Source organism: Oryctolagus cuniculus, chromosome X (genome assembly GCF_051225735.1).
Source record: "Oryctolagus cuniculus isolate XC-2025 breed Fujian yellow rabbit chromosome X, ASM5122573v1, whole genome shotgun sequence".
Taxonomy (NCBI): domain Eukaryota; kingdom Metazoa; phylum Chordata; class Mammalia; order Lagomorpha; family Leporidae; genus Oryctolagus; species Oryctolagus cuniculus.
Window position 1 is genome coordinate 123,745,057 of NC_142888.1, and position 19,507 is coordinate 123,764,563.

General features: G+C 35.7%; 1 long non-coding RNA gene across 10 annotated transcripts in view; it reads right to left on the reverse strand.

Annotated features, from left to right (window-relative positions):
- Positions 1–19,507, reverse strand: part of LOC149119740 (uncharacterized) — an 80,155-nt gene that overhangs the window by 51,773 nt on the left and 8,875 nt on the right. For 9 of the 10 annotated variants that reach the window (XR_016227631.1, XR_016227626.1, XR_016227627.1 and 6 more), the window contains exon 2: positions 1,593–1,674. The exons of the other annotated variant lie outside the window; for it this stretch is intronic. This is a non-coding gene — a long non-coding RNA (uncharacterized LOC149119740). The remainder of the gene's footprint in view (positions 1–1,592; positions 1,675–19,507) is intronic. 10 annotated transcript variants of the gene reach the window in all.

Sequence of the window (19,507 nt, forward strand, 5' to 3'; positions counted from 1 at the left end):
GAATATTATGCAGCAGGATATGCAACACTGTGATGACATTTTTAGCACTAAGACCATAGTGGATAAGATTGGAACAATTGAACACAAACACTAAATTTTGTGAACTTGTGCAATAGTGGGAAAAAGAAAATATTCAAAATTCAAAAGCTTCCCTAAATGTGCAAGAAGCCATTATCATTTTCATGTCCTTGCGATTGAATGAAGTAAAACAGCAAGAACCTGTTTACTTCATCTGCCTCTCCAGGGCATATATTTATGAAAATATCTTGGTAAACACATAGAAACAATACCAATCCCCACTATTAGGTTACTGTCCTTGAGAGAAAACTATATATTTGAATCTGAAGTAGAACAGGGCTACCATGGCTGAGCTCATAGTCCAGTACATCAGAATTCCTCATGCGAGACTCACATACATGAAGAGATGAACAACCCATGTCTAAATGACAAGACTCAGTGAATGAAGGATAAGGAGCACTGTCAGCAAGGTGGCTGAAATGTGGTTTGTTTGGGCCTGTGCTTGGATGAATTTACTGATTATTATTTATTATAATAAGCCAACAGGATCTAACTGACATATATAGAACATACCACCTCACAATAGTAAAACATATTTTTATTTTCAGCATCATATGGAACTTTCACTAGGATGGACAATATCTTGGGCCATAAACCTCAATATATTTTAAAAACTAAAATTGTACATACTGTATTCTCTAGTCATAGTAGAATCAAACTAGAAACCTATTACAATTAAATAGTAAGAAAATCATTTTGTACATGTGTAGGAATTAAAAAACACGCTCCTAAAAATGCATGGACAAAAAAGAAAGTCTCAAAATAAATTTATAAAAATACATAGAGCCTAGGGTGATTACTGATGCCATAAACAAGAGTGCCAATTTGTTAAGTCAACAACAGGAGTCACGGTGCACTTACTCCTCATGTAGGATCTCTGTCCTTAATGTGCTGTACATTATGATTTAATGCTATAACTAGTACTCAAACAGTAGTTTTCACTTTATGTCTCTATGTGGGTGCAAACTGTTGAAATCTTTACTTAATATATGCTAAACTGATCTTCTGTATATAAAGAGAATCGAAAATGAATCTTGATGTGAATGGAAGGGGAGAGGGAGTGGGAAAGGGGAGGGTTGTGGGTGGGAGGGAAGTTATGGGGAGGGAAAGCCATTGTAATCCATAAGATGTACTTTGGAAATTTATATTCATTAAATAAAGGTTAAAAAAAATACATAGAACTGAATGAAAGTGGAAACACAACACATCAAAATATATGCAACATAGATAAAACAGTGCCAAGAGGGAAACTTATAGCACTACATGCATCAAAAGAGGAAAGATCATAAATACACAAAACCTAAGTTCCTGCCTCAAGAACTAGAAAAATAAGAGCAATATAAATCCAAATTTTAAAAAAGGAAATAATAAAGACAGGCACATATGTAAAGGAAATTCAAAGTAGGAAAACAGTAGGAAAAATCAGTGAAAGAAAAAGCTTTTTCTATGAGAAATCAATTTAATTGGAAAATCTTCAGCAAGATTGGCAAAAAAGGAGAGAAGATACAACTTACCAATGTCAAGAATGAAGCAAACGCCTTCTCCTCCTGTTGTTCTTCTCCATTCTCCTTTGGCTACTCTTTTCCCCACACAAATCTACAGATTACAGAGTCATCACAGTGTGAATTATTTGTCCCTATGTGTGTGTGTGTGTGTGTGTGTGTGTGTATCCTTCCACTACACACACACACACAATTAAACACTTCTACTGGAAAGTTAGCTTTTGTACTATAAATAAATGGTATCATCCTTACTCTTCCAGGGAATATTTACTTTTTAAGAAGGAAAACAAATGTAAGCAATTAATTAACCCCAAAAGACTGAATGTTTTATAGTTGAGTTTTAAAATTCATAGAAATTAAGAAAAGGTAATTTTTTTCAAAAGAATTCTTAATTCTCCCTATATATGAGGTTTTGACCTACCTGTATCTGCAAAAGCATGAAGCTAAGGGAACATTTAGCATTCTTCTATATTCCTTTAAGCTTTGGATTAACTTTCTCTTTTTTCCAGAATAAAAAATTGAATTTGAAGAGTAGATTAAATTGAACTTAATGCCTTGTGAATATAGAAATGAGATATGATACTTGTAAATGCTCAGTACATAGCTGCTTTATAAACATGTTGTTTGGAAAAAAATTAAAAAAAAAAAAGAGATATCACTGTAGATCTTACAGGCATCCATAGGATAATAACAGAATAGTCTGAACATATTAATTCATAAATTTTACAAAATGGATAATATCACCAAAACACACAAACAAAAGCTAACCAAGATGAAATACTCTAGACACCTTAAATAAATATTAGAAAAATTAGATTTTTAACTAAAAGGATTTCAAAACAAAATGTGTTAAGTCCAGAGAGTTTCCCTAAAAAATTTCTACAAACCATTTAAAAAATAATTGATACCAATTTTATATTATCTTTTTCAAAAATTAGAATTGGGATTACTTCCCAATTCTTTATACAAACCTAGTGCCTTGTCACTGAAACCATACGAAGTGGGTGGTTGTTGTCCCGCAGTGAATTAAGGTGTCACTTGGGACACTCACATTTCATACCAGAGTGCTGATTCGACTCCAGCCTACTCTGCTCTGATGCAACTTCCTAGTAATGGATCCTTGGAGGCACTGGATGATGGCTCAAGTGCTTGAACCCATCCCACCCATGAAAGAGACCTAGATGGAGTTTCATGTTCCTGGATTTGGTCTGGCCTCAAGGATGTTGCCGGCACTGGGAAGTGAACCAGCAGATGGAACACCTGTCTGTATCTCTGTCACTCTGTCTTTCAAGAAGATGGGAATAAATTAAATTAAAAAAAAATAAGCACACAAAAAAAGTAACTTCAGACCAAAATCCTTCATGAAGTTAGATGCAAAAATCTTCAACAAAATGTTGGTAAACACAATAAAATGTAAAAACAGAATTCTATATCTTAAAGAAGTAGTGTTTATTCTATCTATGAAAGGCTAGATCAATGTTAGAGAATCAATAAATAGGGGGAGGTGTTTAACCTAGTAGGCAAGATGCTGGTTAGGACACTCATGTCAGAGTGCCTGGGTTCTACTCATGACTGTTTCTAGCTTCCTGCTAGTACAGGCCATGAGAGGCTATGGTGATGACTCAGGTAATTCGGTTCCTGTCACTCATACAGGAAATATGGATTAAGTTCCCAGCTGCTGGGTTGTTGCAGGCATTTGGGGGAATGAAAAGGCAAATGAGAGCTCTCTTTCTAGTTGTCTGTTTCTGAATTTGCCTGACAAATAAATTAAAAAATAGAAAGCCAATAAATGTAAGTAATTCACCATGTTAATGATAAAACTGATTTTTATAATTATGGTATAATTGATATACTCATAGCAACTATTGCAAAAAACATTTTAGTATTATTCAAAAACTCATTCATTGAAAACCTCTCAGGAAAAAACTAAAAATGGAGAGAAACTTTCCCAAACTGATATAGTCTATCTGCAAAAAACTGATGCTGGAGCCAACATTGTGGCACAGCAGGCTAAGCTGCTGCATCCTACATTAATTGGCATGCCATATCAGAGTTCTGGTTCAAGTCCTGGCTACTCCATTTCTGATCCAGCTTCCTGCTTATGTGCCTGGGAAGATAATGGATGTAGGCTCAATTGCTGGGACCCTGTTACCTATGTGAGTTACAAGTATGGAATTCCTGGCTCCTGTCTTCAGCCTGGCCCAGCCCTGGCTGTTGTGTCCATTTGGGGAGTGGACCAATAGTTTTAAGATATCTCTGTTTTTTCCTCTTTCTCTGTTGCTTCGCCTTTTAAACAAATACATTTTTAAAAAGTAGCTAACATCATACTTAATTGGAAAAGAATTTTCTCCCTCTGAAATCAGGAATAGGGAAAGGCAATTCAATTCCACCTATTATATTTGATGTAGTTCTGGGAGCTGTAGCCAGCACAATAATGCAGGGGAAAAGGCACACAAATTAGAAAGGAAGAAGTAAAACTACACTGATTTCTATATGGCCTACTTAAAAAACAGAGGAACTGTTAAATGAAATAAGGAAACCAATACATGACATGGAGGAGAAATTCTCCAAAGAGATACAGATACTGAAAAAAAAATAAATAGAAATATAAGTCCAATAAAAAATACAGTGGAAAGTCTTACCAATAGATTTGCTGAGGCAGGAGAAAGAATATCTGATCTAGAAGCCAGGTCTTTTGAACTATCTCAGTCAGGAAGGAAGAGGAAGGAAGAGGAGGAGGAGGAAGGAGAAAGGAGGAAGGAGGAAGGAAGGAGGAGGGAGGAGGAGGAAGAGCAGAAGAAGAAATTAGAAAGAATTAAAACAGTGTTTGGAATCTAAGGAATACCATCACATGACCAAATATACAAGTTTAGGAGTTCCTGAAGGCATGGAAAAAAGAATGGCTTAGAAAATCTATTCAGTGAAATAATAGCATAAAATTTCCCCAATTTGGAGAAAGGTAACCAAATACAGGAAGCACATGGAAAGCCAAATAGGCATTATCAGAAAAGTTTCTCAGTATTGATGCATTATAGTCAAAATTTCACAAGTAAAACACAAAAAGAATATCCTAAAATTTGATGAAAGAAATGCCAGATCAACTTTAAAAGAACTGACATCAAATTGACAGCATATTTCTCAATAGAAAGCCCACAGGTTAGGAGAGAATGGAGCAATATAGATGAAATACTGAAAAAAGAAAATAAACCTGCCAATCCAGCATAGTTTACCCAGTGAAGTGCTCATTCATAAATGAAGATGCAATAAATATCTTCCAAGATAAGCAAAAATTAAAAGAATTTGTCATGAACTGGCCAGTCTTACATATGATACATAAGGGTGTGCTACACACAGAAACATAGAGACACAATAAGCATCCTCAAAGATTGTAATGGCAAAAAATCTCTCAGAAGAAGAACAAAGGAGACTCAAATTAAACAATAAAAATATTTATGAAAAAATGGCAGAACCAAGTCATTACTTAACCAATAATAACCTTGAATGTAAATGGACTAAATTCTCCAATTAAAACATACAGACTGGCTGAATGGATAAAAAAGAGGATCTATATGTATGCTGCCTATAAGAAACACATTTCAGGGCTGGCGCTGTGGTGCAGTGGATTAAACTGCCGCCTGTGACTCCGGCATCCCATATGGGCACTGGTTAGAGCCTTGCCTGCTTCACTTGTGATCCAGCTCCCTGCTAATGTGCCTGGGAAAGAAGTGGAGGATGGTGCAAGTACTTGGACCCCTGCAACCATGATGGAGATCTGGAAGAAGCTACTGGCTCCTTGCTTCAGCCTGGCCCAGCCACAGCCATAGAAGCCATTTGGGGAGTGAACCAGCAAACAGAAGATCTCTTTCTCTCTCGCCTTCTCTCTCCCTCCCTCTCTCCCCTTGTCTGTAACTTTGCCTTTCAAATAGCATAAATAATTCTTTTCCTGTTAATTAATTTATTTATTTTAATGAATACAAATTTCTTAAGTACAACTTTAGGAATATAGTTATTCTTCACAACATATCTGCCCTCCCACCCACACTCCCACCTCTTCTCCTCCCTCTCCCCTTCCCAGTCCCAGTCTCCATTAAGATTCATTTTCAATTAATTTTGTACACAGAAGAACAACTCTATACTAAGTAGAGATTTCAACAATTTGCACACACATGCACACACACAAAAACTATTTGAGAACTAGTTTTACAGTTAACTCTTATAATACAACTCATTATGGACAGAGGTCTTGCATGGGGAGTTCACACAGTGACTCTTGTTCTTAATTTAACAATTAACACTCTTTTTAAAAAAGAAACACATTTCACAAAAATAAATACACTGATTGAAAATGAAGGGATTGATAAAGATATTCCATGCAAATGGAAATAAAAAGTGAGCAGGAGTAGTTTACTCATATAAGACAAAATAAGACTTTAAGACAAAAACAGCTAAAGAGATAAAGAAGGTCAGTATGTCAGTATGTAATGATTAAGAGATCAATTCAATAAGATGTGACTATAGGAAATGTATATACATCAAATGTCAAGGTTGTGTTTCATAAAACAAATGTTAATGATTCTAAAGAAAAAGACATATTCTCCAAATAGATAATAATGGGGAACCTCAACACCCCACTTTCATCAATGGACAAACAATACCAAAATAATCAACAAAAAATTAACAGATCAAATCTATACTAAAGACCAAACGGATCTAATAGAAATTTACAGAACATTTTATCTCACAGTTGCAGAATACACATTCTTTTTATTAGTGCATGGAACTGTACAGTAGGCCATAAAACAATTTTCAACAAATTCAAAAACATTGAAATCCTATCATGTGCCTTTTCTGACCACAGTAGAATGAAGCTGAAAATTAACAACAAAAGAAACTCTAGAAATTATACAAATATATGGAAAACTGAATGACATGCTCCTGAACAAATAGTGGATTAGAGCATAAATCAAAAAGAAAATAAAATATTCCTATAAATGAAAACATAATATATCAAAATTTATGGAATTGGAGGGCAGAATAGTGAGGACTCTTGGACTACCAGTAATGTTTTGTTCCTAATTTAGGTGTTGGTTGTGAGTGTGATGAGAGGACAAAAACAGCTTATCTGAACACTTATGTGCATTTCTTGATATGTATACTATACTTCAGTAAAATGTTAAAAAGTTTTGTAAATGCTTATAAATTGTTCTCAAAAATTTGTAAAAATTTTTCTCTTGTATTTCTATATTGATATAGGGTGAGTTATTAAGGTTTATAATAAAGAGCTTTAATCACAATCTATATTTAAATAATATAATATTACTTTAATACAGTATAAGAATCTTAAAACAGTGTACTTCTATTTCTTCTCTTTTAGCCTTGTGCTACGGATTTTATATACTTTAAACATTGTTACCATTTTTTCCTTTAAATGGTCAATTATATTTTTAAAAGGTTAAAATAATGTAAAAGGCCATAGCCACTCTGTAAAACATAAAGGTAATTTCTTAACACAACTGAACAGGTACCAACTATGTGACCAACCAATTGCATTCTTATCCCTTTCCCAACAAGTCAAAAACATATTCACACAAAGACCTGGACATGAATGTACTTAGCAGTGTTATTTATATCAATCTCAAACTGTAAATAACCAAAATGTCCTTCAACAGGTTAATGAATAAATAACTGATCTATTAATTCCATGGGACATTACCCAGAAACAAAATGGAAATAACACTATGTATAAGAATCAACTCAAAGTGGATTAAAGACTAAAAGATAAGATCTGAAACGGTAAAACTAGAGGAAAACACAGGGGGAAAATGTGATGCTATTTTGCTGTGCAATGATGTTTTGCATATGATCACCAAAGCTCACTATTATAATAAAAAGACTAGTAAGATTACATCAAACTGAAGAGCTTCTATATTGCAAAGTAAACACTCAACAGAGTGAGAAGACAATATAAGAAATGGGAGAAAATGTAAAAACCACATGAAGGCACTTCAAATGCTTATGTAAAATGGGATTTGAAAAAAAAAACTTATATTGGTACAAAATTTGAAATCTATGTGTAGTTTTTTCAAGAACATTTTGAAAATCCCCCATATGCATGGATTTCAAATTTTTTTCAAAGGTAAACTTATTTTTATTCTTTGTTCCACGAACATTTTGCAGTACCTTTATGCATTTGAAAGGGAGTAAAATCCAGAATGCATAAGGAACTCAAAATAATCAACAGCAAGAAGTCAAATAACTCAATTTAAAACTGGGCAAAAAGATGCTCTATTATGGTGCAGCAAGTTAAGCCGTTGCTTGGGATGCCTGCATCCCATATTTGAGTGCTAGTTCATATCCCAGCTACTTCACTTACAATCTGCTAACTTCCAGCTAATGCATCCTGGGAGACAACGTGAAGGTGCCAGTGCATGGGCCACTGTCACTTGCATGGGAGATGCAGATAGAGTTCCAGTCCTGGCCTTTGTAGTCATTTGGGAAGTGAGCCAGCAGATAAAGACAACTTTCTGTCTGTCCCCAACCCCGTCACTTCGCTTTTCCAATAAATAACTACATCTTTAAATTTTTAAATAAAAAATAAATTAGTTCTCAAAAGAAGACATATAAATGGCCATAATGTTTATGAAAAAATACTCAACATCACAAATAATCAGAGAAATGAAAATTGAAACAACAATGAGATATTGTCCCATAATTGTTAGGGTGCTATTTAAAAATGAAAAAATACAGTAGTGTTGGGAAAGATATTGGGAAAAGGGATCTCTTGTAAACTGTTAGTGGAAATGTAAATTATGGAAAATTCTATGGCAGTACCTCAAAAAATAAAAAAAATAGAACTACAATATTATCTAGCAATCCCCCTACTATGTATATATTCACATAAAATGAAATCAGCATGTCAAGTAGCTATTCGCATTCCCATGCTCATTCAATATGAGGTTAACATCGAAAGACATAAGAAAACTCAAACTAATCAGTAGCACTATTCATAACAGTTAACATGTGAAGTCAACCTAAGAGTATATTAATACATGAATGGATGAAGAATATATGAAATATTCAGATACCTTAAAAAGCTCATAGAAAAATGGAATTAGAAGATTGATTTAAAAATAATTGATTAATTAAATAAAAGAGGCCAATGCTGTGGTGTACTGGGTTAAGTTGCCACTTCTGATGCCAGCATCCCATATCAGAGCACCAGTATGAGCCCCAATTACTTCTGATCCAATTCCTTGCTAATGTGTCTGGAAAAGCAGTGGAAGCTGGCTCAAGAATTTTGGTCCCTGCTACCCAAGTAGAAGACCCAGTCGGAGTTCCAGGCTCCTGGCTTTGCCTTGGTCCAGCTCTGGCCATCGCAGCCATTTGGGGAGTGAATCCATGGATGATGTGAAGATTGCTTTCTCTTGTCTCCTTATCTCTCTGATGTTCTGCTTTTCAAATAAATAAAATAAATTTTTTTAAAAAAGAAATGATTTATTTTGGTGAAAAATATTTAAAATCCATGCAGTTTTTTCATAACATACATTTTTACAAGCATATCAAATACTACATATATACATTTATTTCAATTTTTTTGGCCACAAAATTAGCTTAGCTTTTAAGACATAAGCTTCATGATCTCATTGACATATGGAATTTAAAATGTTGAACTCACAGAAATAGAATATAAAGGTAGTTACTGGGGCTGGGGTCAGGGAGAGGGAGATGTTGGTCAAAGGATATGAAATATCAATTAGGTAGGAAGAATAAGTTTAAAAGAACTATTGTGTAAACATGATGACTATAGCTAATGCCAACCTACCGGATTCTTGATCATCAATAAGAGTTAAAGTGCTCTCACCACAAAAATATGTTTGATAACACATATGCTATATAGCTTTATTTAGTCTTTCCACAGTGGATACATATTTATTTTTTGAGAGGGAGGGAGTAAGGGAGGGAAGGAGGGAAAAGGAGGGAGGGTGGAAGACAGAAAGAGAGCAAGAGAGAGGGCTGTCCCATCCACTGATTGACTTCCCAAATGACTGCAATGGCGGAATTGGAGGCCAGACTGTGGCCAGATGCCAGGAACTCAATCCAATCTTTCATACAGGTGGTAGGGACCAAAATCACTGTAGCCATTATTGCTGCCTCACACAATTTGCATTAGCAGGAAGCTGGAATCATTAGACAGAGCAGAGAGTTCAAACATAGGAACTCTGATGTGGGAAATAGGTGTCCTAAACAATGTCTTAACTACAATGCCAAATGTGTGTACCTGGACACATTTTTTTAAAATGTCATGCTATACACAAATACATGCTTTTTGTCCATTAACTTTTTAAAAAATGAACAAAATACTGATACAACAACTTTGGTGGATATGGAGGTAATTGTGCAGTGTGAAGAAGCTAATCTCTTTTTTTAATAGAAAGCTTTTATTTAATAAATAAAATTTCATAAGCACAACTTTTAAATTATAATGGTTCTTCTCCCCATATCCGCTCTACTACCCCCAAACCATCCCACCTCCTACTCCCTCTCCCATCCTATTCTTAATGTTCATTTTTAATTATCTTTATATACAGATCAACTTTATACTAAGATTTCAACAGTTTGCACCCACACAGAAACACAAAGTATAAAGTACTATTTGAAGACTAATTTTACTGTTAATTCTCATAATACAATACATTAAGGACAGAGGTCCTACATGGGGAGCAAATGCACACTGACTCCTGTTGGTTTAACAACTGACACTCTTATTTATGATGTCAGTGATCACCCAAGGCTTTTGTCATGAGCTGCTAAGGCTATGGAAGCCTCTTGAGTCCACAAACTCTGACATTATTTAGACAAATTCATAATCAAAGTGGAAGTTCTCTCCTGCCTTCAGAGAAAGGCACCTCTTTCTTTGGTGGCCCATTCTTTCCACCGGGATCTCACTCGCAGAGATCTTTCATGTAAGTCATTTTTTGCTACAGTGTCTTGGCTTTCCATGACTAAAATGCTCTCATGGGCTTTTTAGCCAGATTTGAATGACTTAAGGGCTGATTCTGAGGCCAGAGTGCTGTTTAGCACATTTGTCATTCTATAAGTCTGCTGTGTGGCCTGCTTCCCATGTTGGATCATTCTCTCCTTTTTAATTTTATCTACTATTATTAGCAGACACTTGGTAGAAGCTAATCTTATAAGGTTATATTATATATCATTTTATTGAGATAACATCACTGAAATGGCAAAATTATAGAGGGGGAGAACAGATTAGTGGCTTACAGGTGGTAGAGGTAGTGATGGAGGGAGTTGGCTATGGCTATTATAGGGCAGCATGAAGTATCATTGCAATGATAGAACTAATCTGTATGTTTTTCTTTTCTATTATTACAAAGAAAACAGATTTCATGTAGTCCATAGATTCGATTCTAAGAATATAATACTTACCTCCATCCCTTCCTGTTTGGCTCACTTCTTCCATCTTTCTTTCTTTTAAAAGATATACTTTAAATTTACTTTATAGTCAAAGGCTTAATGATCTGCTAAATAAATAATTCAACAAGTCAAATGCATAAAGACCACTGTTCAGGAGGAGTATAGATAAGGGCTATAAACAATAATCAAATCCCAAGATATCAATGTTACTCATATGCATTAAATTTTCTGTACTGTACATCTTAGTTACCACAAATCAGAGTAAACATGATGTCTTTTGGAGTCTTAATGCTTATTTCACTTAGCATAATGATTTCCAATTGAATTCACTTTGTCACAAAAGTCAGCATTTTGCTCCTTTTATAGCTGATAATCAACCTAGATGTCCATCAACAGATGACTGGATAAATATGTGGTTTATATACATGATGGAATACTACTCTATATCTTGAATATGATGGGAATCACATGCTTCTGAACCTGTGATAAAATGCACAGAACCACATAACACAAAAAATCAATTTGAAATAATGAAAAACCTTGAAAACCTAAAAAATTAATACATTGGCAATACACCAGTAAGAATCATATAGAAAATTAATGTGCAGTTTAAAGCTACAAGAGACTATATTTGAAAGGATACTGTGAAGCTGTTAAGTAAATATGTATGTTGAAAAGAAGGAAACATGTTCTGGAAAGGGATTAATGAGGTTGCCTGCTATGGTGAAGGAAAGGTGACAGAAAGGAGCTACTAAGGGCTACAATCATTAATATTTTTCGCTTTACTTTTTTGCATCCATCAACTACTTAGGCTGAGATAAGACACTGTTACTTTATCATTTAACATAACCAATGAAGAAAATTATTTTTAAGGAAAGGGAAGTTCAGATACTTGTTGCATGATCATTAAACAACTCACATAATCTCTTACAGTATCTAATTTGCCATTCAAATAGTACTTATGCTTTCTCTCCAATAAATTTATTTTTTATTTCAACTTTTCATGAACTTTTTTTAAAGATTTATTTACTTGTTTGAAAGGCAAAGTTACAGAGAGGCAGAGGCAGAGAGAGAGAGGTCTTCCATTTGCTGTTCACTCCCCAGATGGCTACAATGGCTGGAGCTGTGCCAATCCCAAGCCAGTATCCAGGAGCTTCTTTCAGGTCTCCCATGTGGGGTGTAGGGGCCCAAGGACTTGGACCATCTTCTACTGCTTTCCCAGGCCATAGCCGAGAGCTGGATCAGAAGTAGAGCATCCAGGACTTGAACCAGTGCCCATATGGGATGCTGGCACTGCCAACAGCAGCTTTACCCACTACGCTCCAGCACCGGCCCCTCCATGATCATTTTGAAGTACTCCTGTATATACATATAGACTACTATTTTGCCATAAAAAGAAGGAAACCCTGTCACTTGCCACAACAAAGATGAACCTCAAGGATTATGTTAAACGAAATCAGTCATGCACAGAAAGATAAGTGCTGCATGATGTCATTGATATGTGGAATCTAAAAAAAAACAATAAGAACTCATAGAAATAGAGTAGAGTTGTGGTTACCAAGGGCTGGAATACACTTAGCTCTGAGGTAGAGTGCTAAATATTTTTAGGTGAATTATCTCTCTTAATCCTAACAGACCTGAGACATCAATATTAGTGTTACTGCTGCCAAGTTCATTTGGTGTTTTGAAAAAGGCAGCATGCATGAAATTGAAAATCAGCATAGAAATACTCACAGCTATCTTCACACAATATTCACTTCCTCCAACAGAATACACTTCTAGATAGCATATTGCTTTCCTATTTAAAACCTAAACTCTTATCTAACAGGATACAAGTTAACTCTTCTAATTAGCTTAATTCCTATTGTTAAACTGCTGTACTTTGTACTAAAAGGCTGCTAGTGTGTTTAGGCATCGAAAGGCTGCTTGGGCACCAGGCAGAAGCTCACAGCAAAACACTCAAAACAGTGACTCTAACAGCTGAAATCCTAGAGCTGAATCAAATACATAGGAAAAGCCAAGTGAGAATAGATCACAGAGCTAAAAGCAAGGTCTTCGTTGTCTAATTTTTATGCTTTGTGTAGCACACGTTGAATCTGACAATGATATTTCATGAGTCCTGGTTTTAGCTTTATAATATTTAAACTCTGCCATTGTTTTTGCTAACCTAAATAATTCAAGAAAAAAATCACCGAAAGATGATAATCGTAAGATATTTAGTATGGTGGTCAGAGAAGAGAGAGATATCACATAATAGCTTATTTTATAATTAGCAAATAATTTTTAAAGCAGGAGGTATGTTGGTTACTCACAATTTTATATTTATCATTCCAAAATACCAGCACATGAGCAAGTATAGACATCAGAATCCTGCAAATGGTGTTAATAATGGGGTATCACCAATTCAATAGCAACAAAAAAAATACAACAGAAATAGCAACTGTATTCTGAACAGTCAACAAACAGGAGAAAAAAAATACAGTACCTGGGAATAAACTTTACAGGACTAAAAAGACCCTACATATAGAAAACCAATCTGAATAAAGGATTGTAACACATGATCTGATCCTGAATGGGAAGATCCTAATTTGTTTCTTCTTTTAAGATTTATTTATTTGAAAGTCAGAGTTACACAGAGAAGGAAAGGCAGAGAAAGATTTCTTCCATCTGCTGATTCACTCCCCATTTGGCCGCAATGGCCAAAGCTGTGCTGATCCAAAGCCAGGAGCCAAGAGTTTCTTCTGGGGCTCCCACATGGGTGCAAGGGCCCATGGACTTGGGCCAGGGAAGATCCTATTTTTTTTTTTTTTTGGCCAGGCAGAGTTAGTGCAGAGAGTGAGAGTTATAGACAGAGAGACACAGAGAGAAAGGTCTTCCTTCCATTGGTTCACTCCCCCAATGGCCGCTACAGCCGGCGCTGTGCCAATTCAAAGCCAGGAGCTGAGTACTTCCTCCTGGTCTCCCATGCAGGTGCAGGGACCCAAGCACTTGGGCCATCCTCCTCTGCTCTCCCGGGCCACAGCAGAGAGCTGGACTGGAAGAGGAGCAACCGGGACTGAGAACCCTGGGGTGCCGGTGCTGCAGGTGGAGGATTAGCCAAATGAGCCATGGCGCCGGCCCAGGGAAGATCCTAATTTGACCACATGCTAAATCCTTATGGTAAATTTAAGTTTTTATAGAAATGAAATTTATTATCAATGAATATTTTAGGGTAGTTTTAAAAGGTGATGACAAATTAAATTTGTAAAATGTTTAGAGGAGAAATTCAGGAGAATCTCTGAAAATAAAGAAGAATGATGAATAATTGATGTACTAGAGGTTAACTATTATGCAGCTACTATTATAAAAATAATACGTAGGTGTTCCAGAATTGAGAGTTGTTTCTGGAATAAATGAGATGTAAAGGTAACCGTTATGTGTCAAATGCCACAGCACTGACCTTTGTACAAGTGAGTGATCTTATGAGGAATTCTCCAGGTCCTGCTTGAAGAAAACTAGAAAAGTTTCTGAAACCTATCCGTCTCTCCAGGAAAAAAAAATCCCACCCTACCATTTTTGTACAGTTACTAAAAGACCTTATAATGCATGTCTGGTTAATCTTTCAATAACTGATCATGAAACAGGGTAGGGAAGTAAAAACTGCATACACTGTTTCATATGCTGTTCAAAGCAGGTTCCATCATGTGTATTTGAACTGTTTCATGTTAATACGCTGGCATATTTTACAATGAAACAAATTTAACAAACAATATAATTTTAAGAAACAGAATCAAATGTCATGCAGAGTAAGCAAATCAATTAGTATCACCAAACATCAATTCTATCAAAAGGATATAACCCCTGCATTGGGTCTTATTAACAACCAGAAGCAATTATAAACATTTATGGAATGTTACCTTACTTTTAAGAAAATCATTGTGTGAATTATCTCCTGAAATTCTAATTAAGATTTATACTGCTATTTCAAATTGTCCAGTGAAACAAAAGCTGTGAAGATAATTTTATCAAATGAATACCACATGGGAACATAATTGTTTAGGTAAGGACAACATGATTTCATGTTCTATAAATGCATTTGCATAAATCATATTAATTTCTATTTGAAATTTTCTTAACCATTTATGAGGTTAAAGATACTAGGAAAGAATCTAGACTGTGACTACTGGATCTCTCTATATTATTTTTTGGAAAAGACTTCACTGAAGGCCTCATGGTAAAAGTTCCTGCCTTTAAAAAATGGAATTAAATGACTACCAGTGAAAGGAATTACACATAAACCTGATATGGTTGATAATGTTATTTTCTTTGGGAGAATGGTCAGACAATCCTGATACTGCTATACATACATATTAGAATCAAACCAGGTTTCTCACTGCTATAGGGAAAACTAACAGGTAAGTGAGGAGAAGGACTAATGTGACCCATGTAGTTAATAGGGTTTGAGACCTCAGTAAGAATTAACGTTCTGCAGGTCTTCAAAGAAGGAGGTACCTTTCTCTGAAGGGAGGAGAGAACCTCCACTTTGACTATGACCTTGTCTAAACAAGATAAGAATCGGAGAACTCAGAGGGCTTCCATAGCCTTGGAAACTCATGACTGGAGCATAGGGAGATTACTGATGCCATAGACAGGAGTGTCAATTGGTAAAGTCAACAACAGGAGTCACTGTGCACTTACCCCTCATGTAGGATCACTGTCCTTAATGTGCTGTGCATTGAGATTTAATGCTATAACGAGTACTCAAACAATATATTTCACTTTGTGTTTCTATGGGGGTGCAAACTGTTGAAATCTCTACTTAATGTATACTAAACTGATCCTCTGTAAAAAAAAAAAAAAAAAAAAAAAAGAAAGAAAGAAAGAAATTATCAACTCCCAACTTGACTCTCACTGGGATTAAACATGACAATAGGTCTGATCTGATTTCATCATCATTAAAAAAAATCATCTATTATTTTTCACTTTATGTTTCTGTGTGGGAGCAAACTGTTGAAATCCTTACTTAATATATACTAAGCTGATCTTCTGTATATTAAGATAATCGAAAATGAATCTTGATGTGAATGGAAGGGGAGAGGGAGTGGGAAAGGGGAGGGTTGTGGGTGGGAGGGACGGTATGGGGGGGAAGCCATTGTAATCCATAAATCGTACTTTGGAAATTTATATTCATTAAATAAAAGTTAAAAAAAAAAAAGAATTAACGTTCTGGCCGGCGCGCGGCTCACTAGGCTAATCCTCCACCTAGCGGCACCGGCACACCGGGTTCTAGTCCCTGTCGGGGTGCTGGATTCTTTCCCGGTTGCCCCTCTTCCAGGCCAGCTCTCTGCTGTGGCCCGGGAAGCAGTGGAGGATGGCCCAAGTGCTTGGGCCGTGCACCCCACAGGAGACCAGGAGAAGCACCTGGCTCCTGCCTTTGGATCAGCGTGGTGCGCCAGCCGTAGCGTGCCAGCCGTGGCGGCCATTGGAGGGTGAACCAACGGCAAAAGGAAGACCTTTCTCTCTGTCTCTCTCTCTCACTGTCCACTCTGCCTGTCAAAAAAAAAAAGAATCAATGTTTTGCTTAATAATGATATGACTGGTTACATTTAAAATATTTATTGGCAAGTGTACATATATGCATTAGTATATACACCCATATTTCTTTAATCTGTCAGTGTAGAATGTCTAAAAGAAAAGACGCCTCAGTAGCAACAAGCACAACTAGCATTGAGATTTGGTTTCTGATATCATTCTAAAATAAAGGACTCAGTGTTCTCTGAAAAACATAGCTCATTGTAGGACTAGGGCATGAAATAACAAGATGAATCTAGAGCATCTTACAGTGCCAAATTCCATATTAACAAGGTGTGCCAAAAGGGAACAGGAGACAACTGAGACTTTCCAATGACCAAATTTTAAACACTCTAGGCAACTAAATTATATAGCATTATATTATAAACCAGTGTATAAAATAATTATCCAGGTGTCCACACAGACACAAATAACTGAATGAATAAATTAATAAAGGAGAAAAAGCTTATTGTCCCAGAACAATTCCAAATAATTAATGTTTCTTTAAAAAGGAGCTGCATAATTTCTTTCAATCAGGTGGTTAGTCATGAATCCAGTTGATAGTATTGTACTTGTAATATATGGTGAAAATGGCACTCTTTGTGATCCATCTCAAAAGCTATAAACCCAGTTTGCTCTACTCCCACTTCATATGTTGAAACATTAATTGCCGGCCGGCACTGCAGCTCACTAGGCACCGGCACACCGGGTTCTAGTCCCGGTTGGGGAGCCAGTTCTGTCCCAGTTGCTCCGCTTCCAGTCCAGCTCTCTGCTGTGGCCCGGGAGGGCAGTGGAGGATGGCCCAAGTGCTTGGGCCCTACAACTGCATGGGAGACCAGGAGGAAGCACCTGGTTCCTGGCTTCGGATCGGCGCAGCGCCGACCATATCAGCCATTTGGGGGGTGAACCAACAGAGGGAAGACCTTTCTCTCTGTCTCTCTCTCTCGCTATCTAACTCTGCCTGTCAAAAAAAAAAAAAAAAAAGAAAAAGAAAAGAAAAGAAAAGAAAGAAATATTAATTGCCAATTTGATAGTATAAGGAGGAAGGCCTTTGGGAGATTAGGATAGGATTAGTGACCTTACAAGAGAGACCCCAGAGAACTCCCTTGTTCCTTCCTTCACGTGAATTAAAACAGAGAAGATGGCAGACTATGATCAAGGAAGCAAGCCCTGGTGAGATTCCAAATATTCCAGCACCCTGATCTTTGATGTCCAGCCTCCAGAACTTTGAGAGAAGACAGGTAGTCTGTTTATGCTTGTAACAGTTTGAATGGCCTAAGACAGTAGTGTAAACTTGGGGAAAAAACACAGAAATGACAGTCAAGCATCATTCTACAAAATAAATTATCATTATTACTCAAGACTATCAAGGTTGCCAGAAATAACAAAAGTGTGAGGAACTGGAACATCAAGAGGAACTAAACGAGATATTGACACTAAATGTAATTTTTTTGGTTGGGGTTCTGGAAAAGGAAAATAACATTAACTTCAATCTAAGGAAATCCAAGTAAATTATAGACATTAGTAAAGCATAATATATCAATATTATTTCATTAATTTTAACACTCACCAGCCAATTTTAGATGGTATTAACAACTGAAACTATGTGCAAAAGAAACTTGTATGATTGTCTCAACTGTTTTGTAAACATAAACTGTAAAAAAGTTAAATATATAAAAACTTCACTTTTATAGCAACAGTATTTTAACAAGACAATTTTCCTTTCATCCTCAGCAGCAGTTGGTGTTGTGGTTATAGTTACTAGAGTCACGAAAATGAGTGAAAAGTGATATTTCCCTGTTAATCCATTTGAATTCCCCTAACTCCTAGAGAATCTGATTTTCAAATTTTTCTTATCAGAAATTTGTTTTTACTCCTCTTTGAGTTTAGTCAAAGAATCTTGGCATATTTTTCATCTGGGGGAGAAGGTTTGTTTCTTATCCTTTTGTAAGAGCTCTCTGTATATTATAATATTTACTTCTTTCAAGTCAACTGCATTAAAATATTTTCAGTCCTACAGTACATCTGCTGCTCTTAACGATTTGGATATTTTCTAAAGAAACAATTTTTTTAAGTTTCCAAGCTTCCAATTCTTAGGAAAAACATGTGTTGGCAGACTTCTTTCCTAATCACATCCAATTTATTTCAAAGATAAAATTAGTTTATAATATATGAAAAAAGTTACTAAAATGTAGAACTACTTACAGATATATTATCATGAAATGATATTCCATAAAAACATATCAGCCAAATAAGTACCATAAAATATCTAGTGATGACTTAAAAAAGGAATATTTAAATACTTTTCATATGCAATACATAAATTACAAATTTTTCATAGAGAAAAATAAATATTGGCAATTTATTGCTATTTTATTTCAAACAAGACAGGCTAGGCAATTTTTGATTTATAGCATTTAAGTTTCATGTTACAGTTTATTGTGGACTAAGAGAAATAATTGTACATGAAAATACCTTTGTAATGAAAACCAACATAAAATCCTAAGTGATAACTTATATCACAAGATTTGCTTTGAATGAATATAGCATGCTGGTTTCCTATTCAAAAGCAACTTGAAAGTAATTATGAAGTAGTATAAAAGGACTTGAATAAACATTTTTAAGATACAAGATTAACCCACAGTATTAATTTACTGCTCTTGATAGCACAATATATGTTTGGACTTGTGGTGGATACTACTGAAATCCATGGCTGAAGAAGTTTCAGCATAGTCTATTTAAACACCTTATGGGGCACTAATGCACCTGAAAATACAGGAACATCATAGGTCTAAAAGACCAAGTGCCAATTGGAGGGATAGGGCACAGTGCCTAAAACACCCCAAACCAGTGTTGATTGGTTGGTTTGGGTCTGCAATAGAAAGCACTTAACTGATTATAATGAAATTATATGTTTTAATTTTTATATTTAAATATACTAAAAGTAG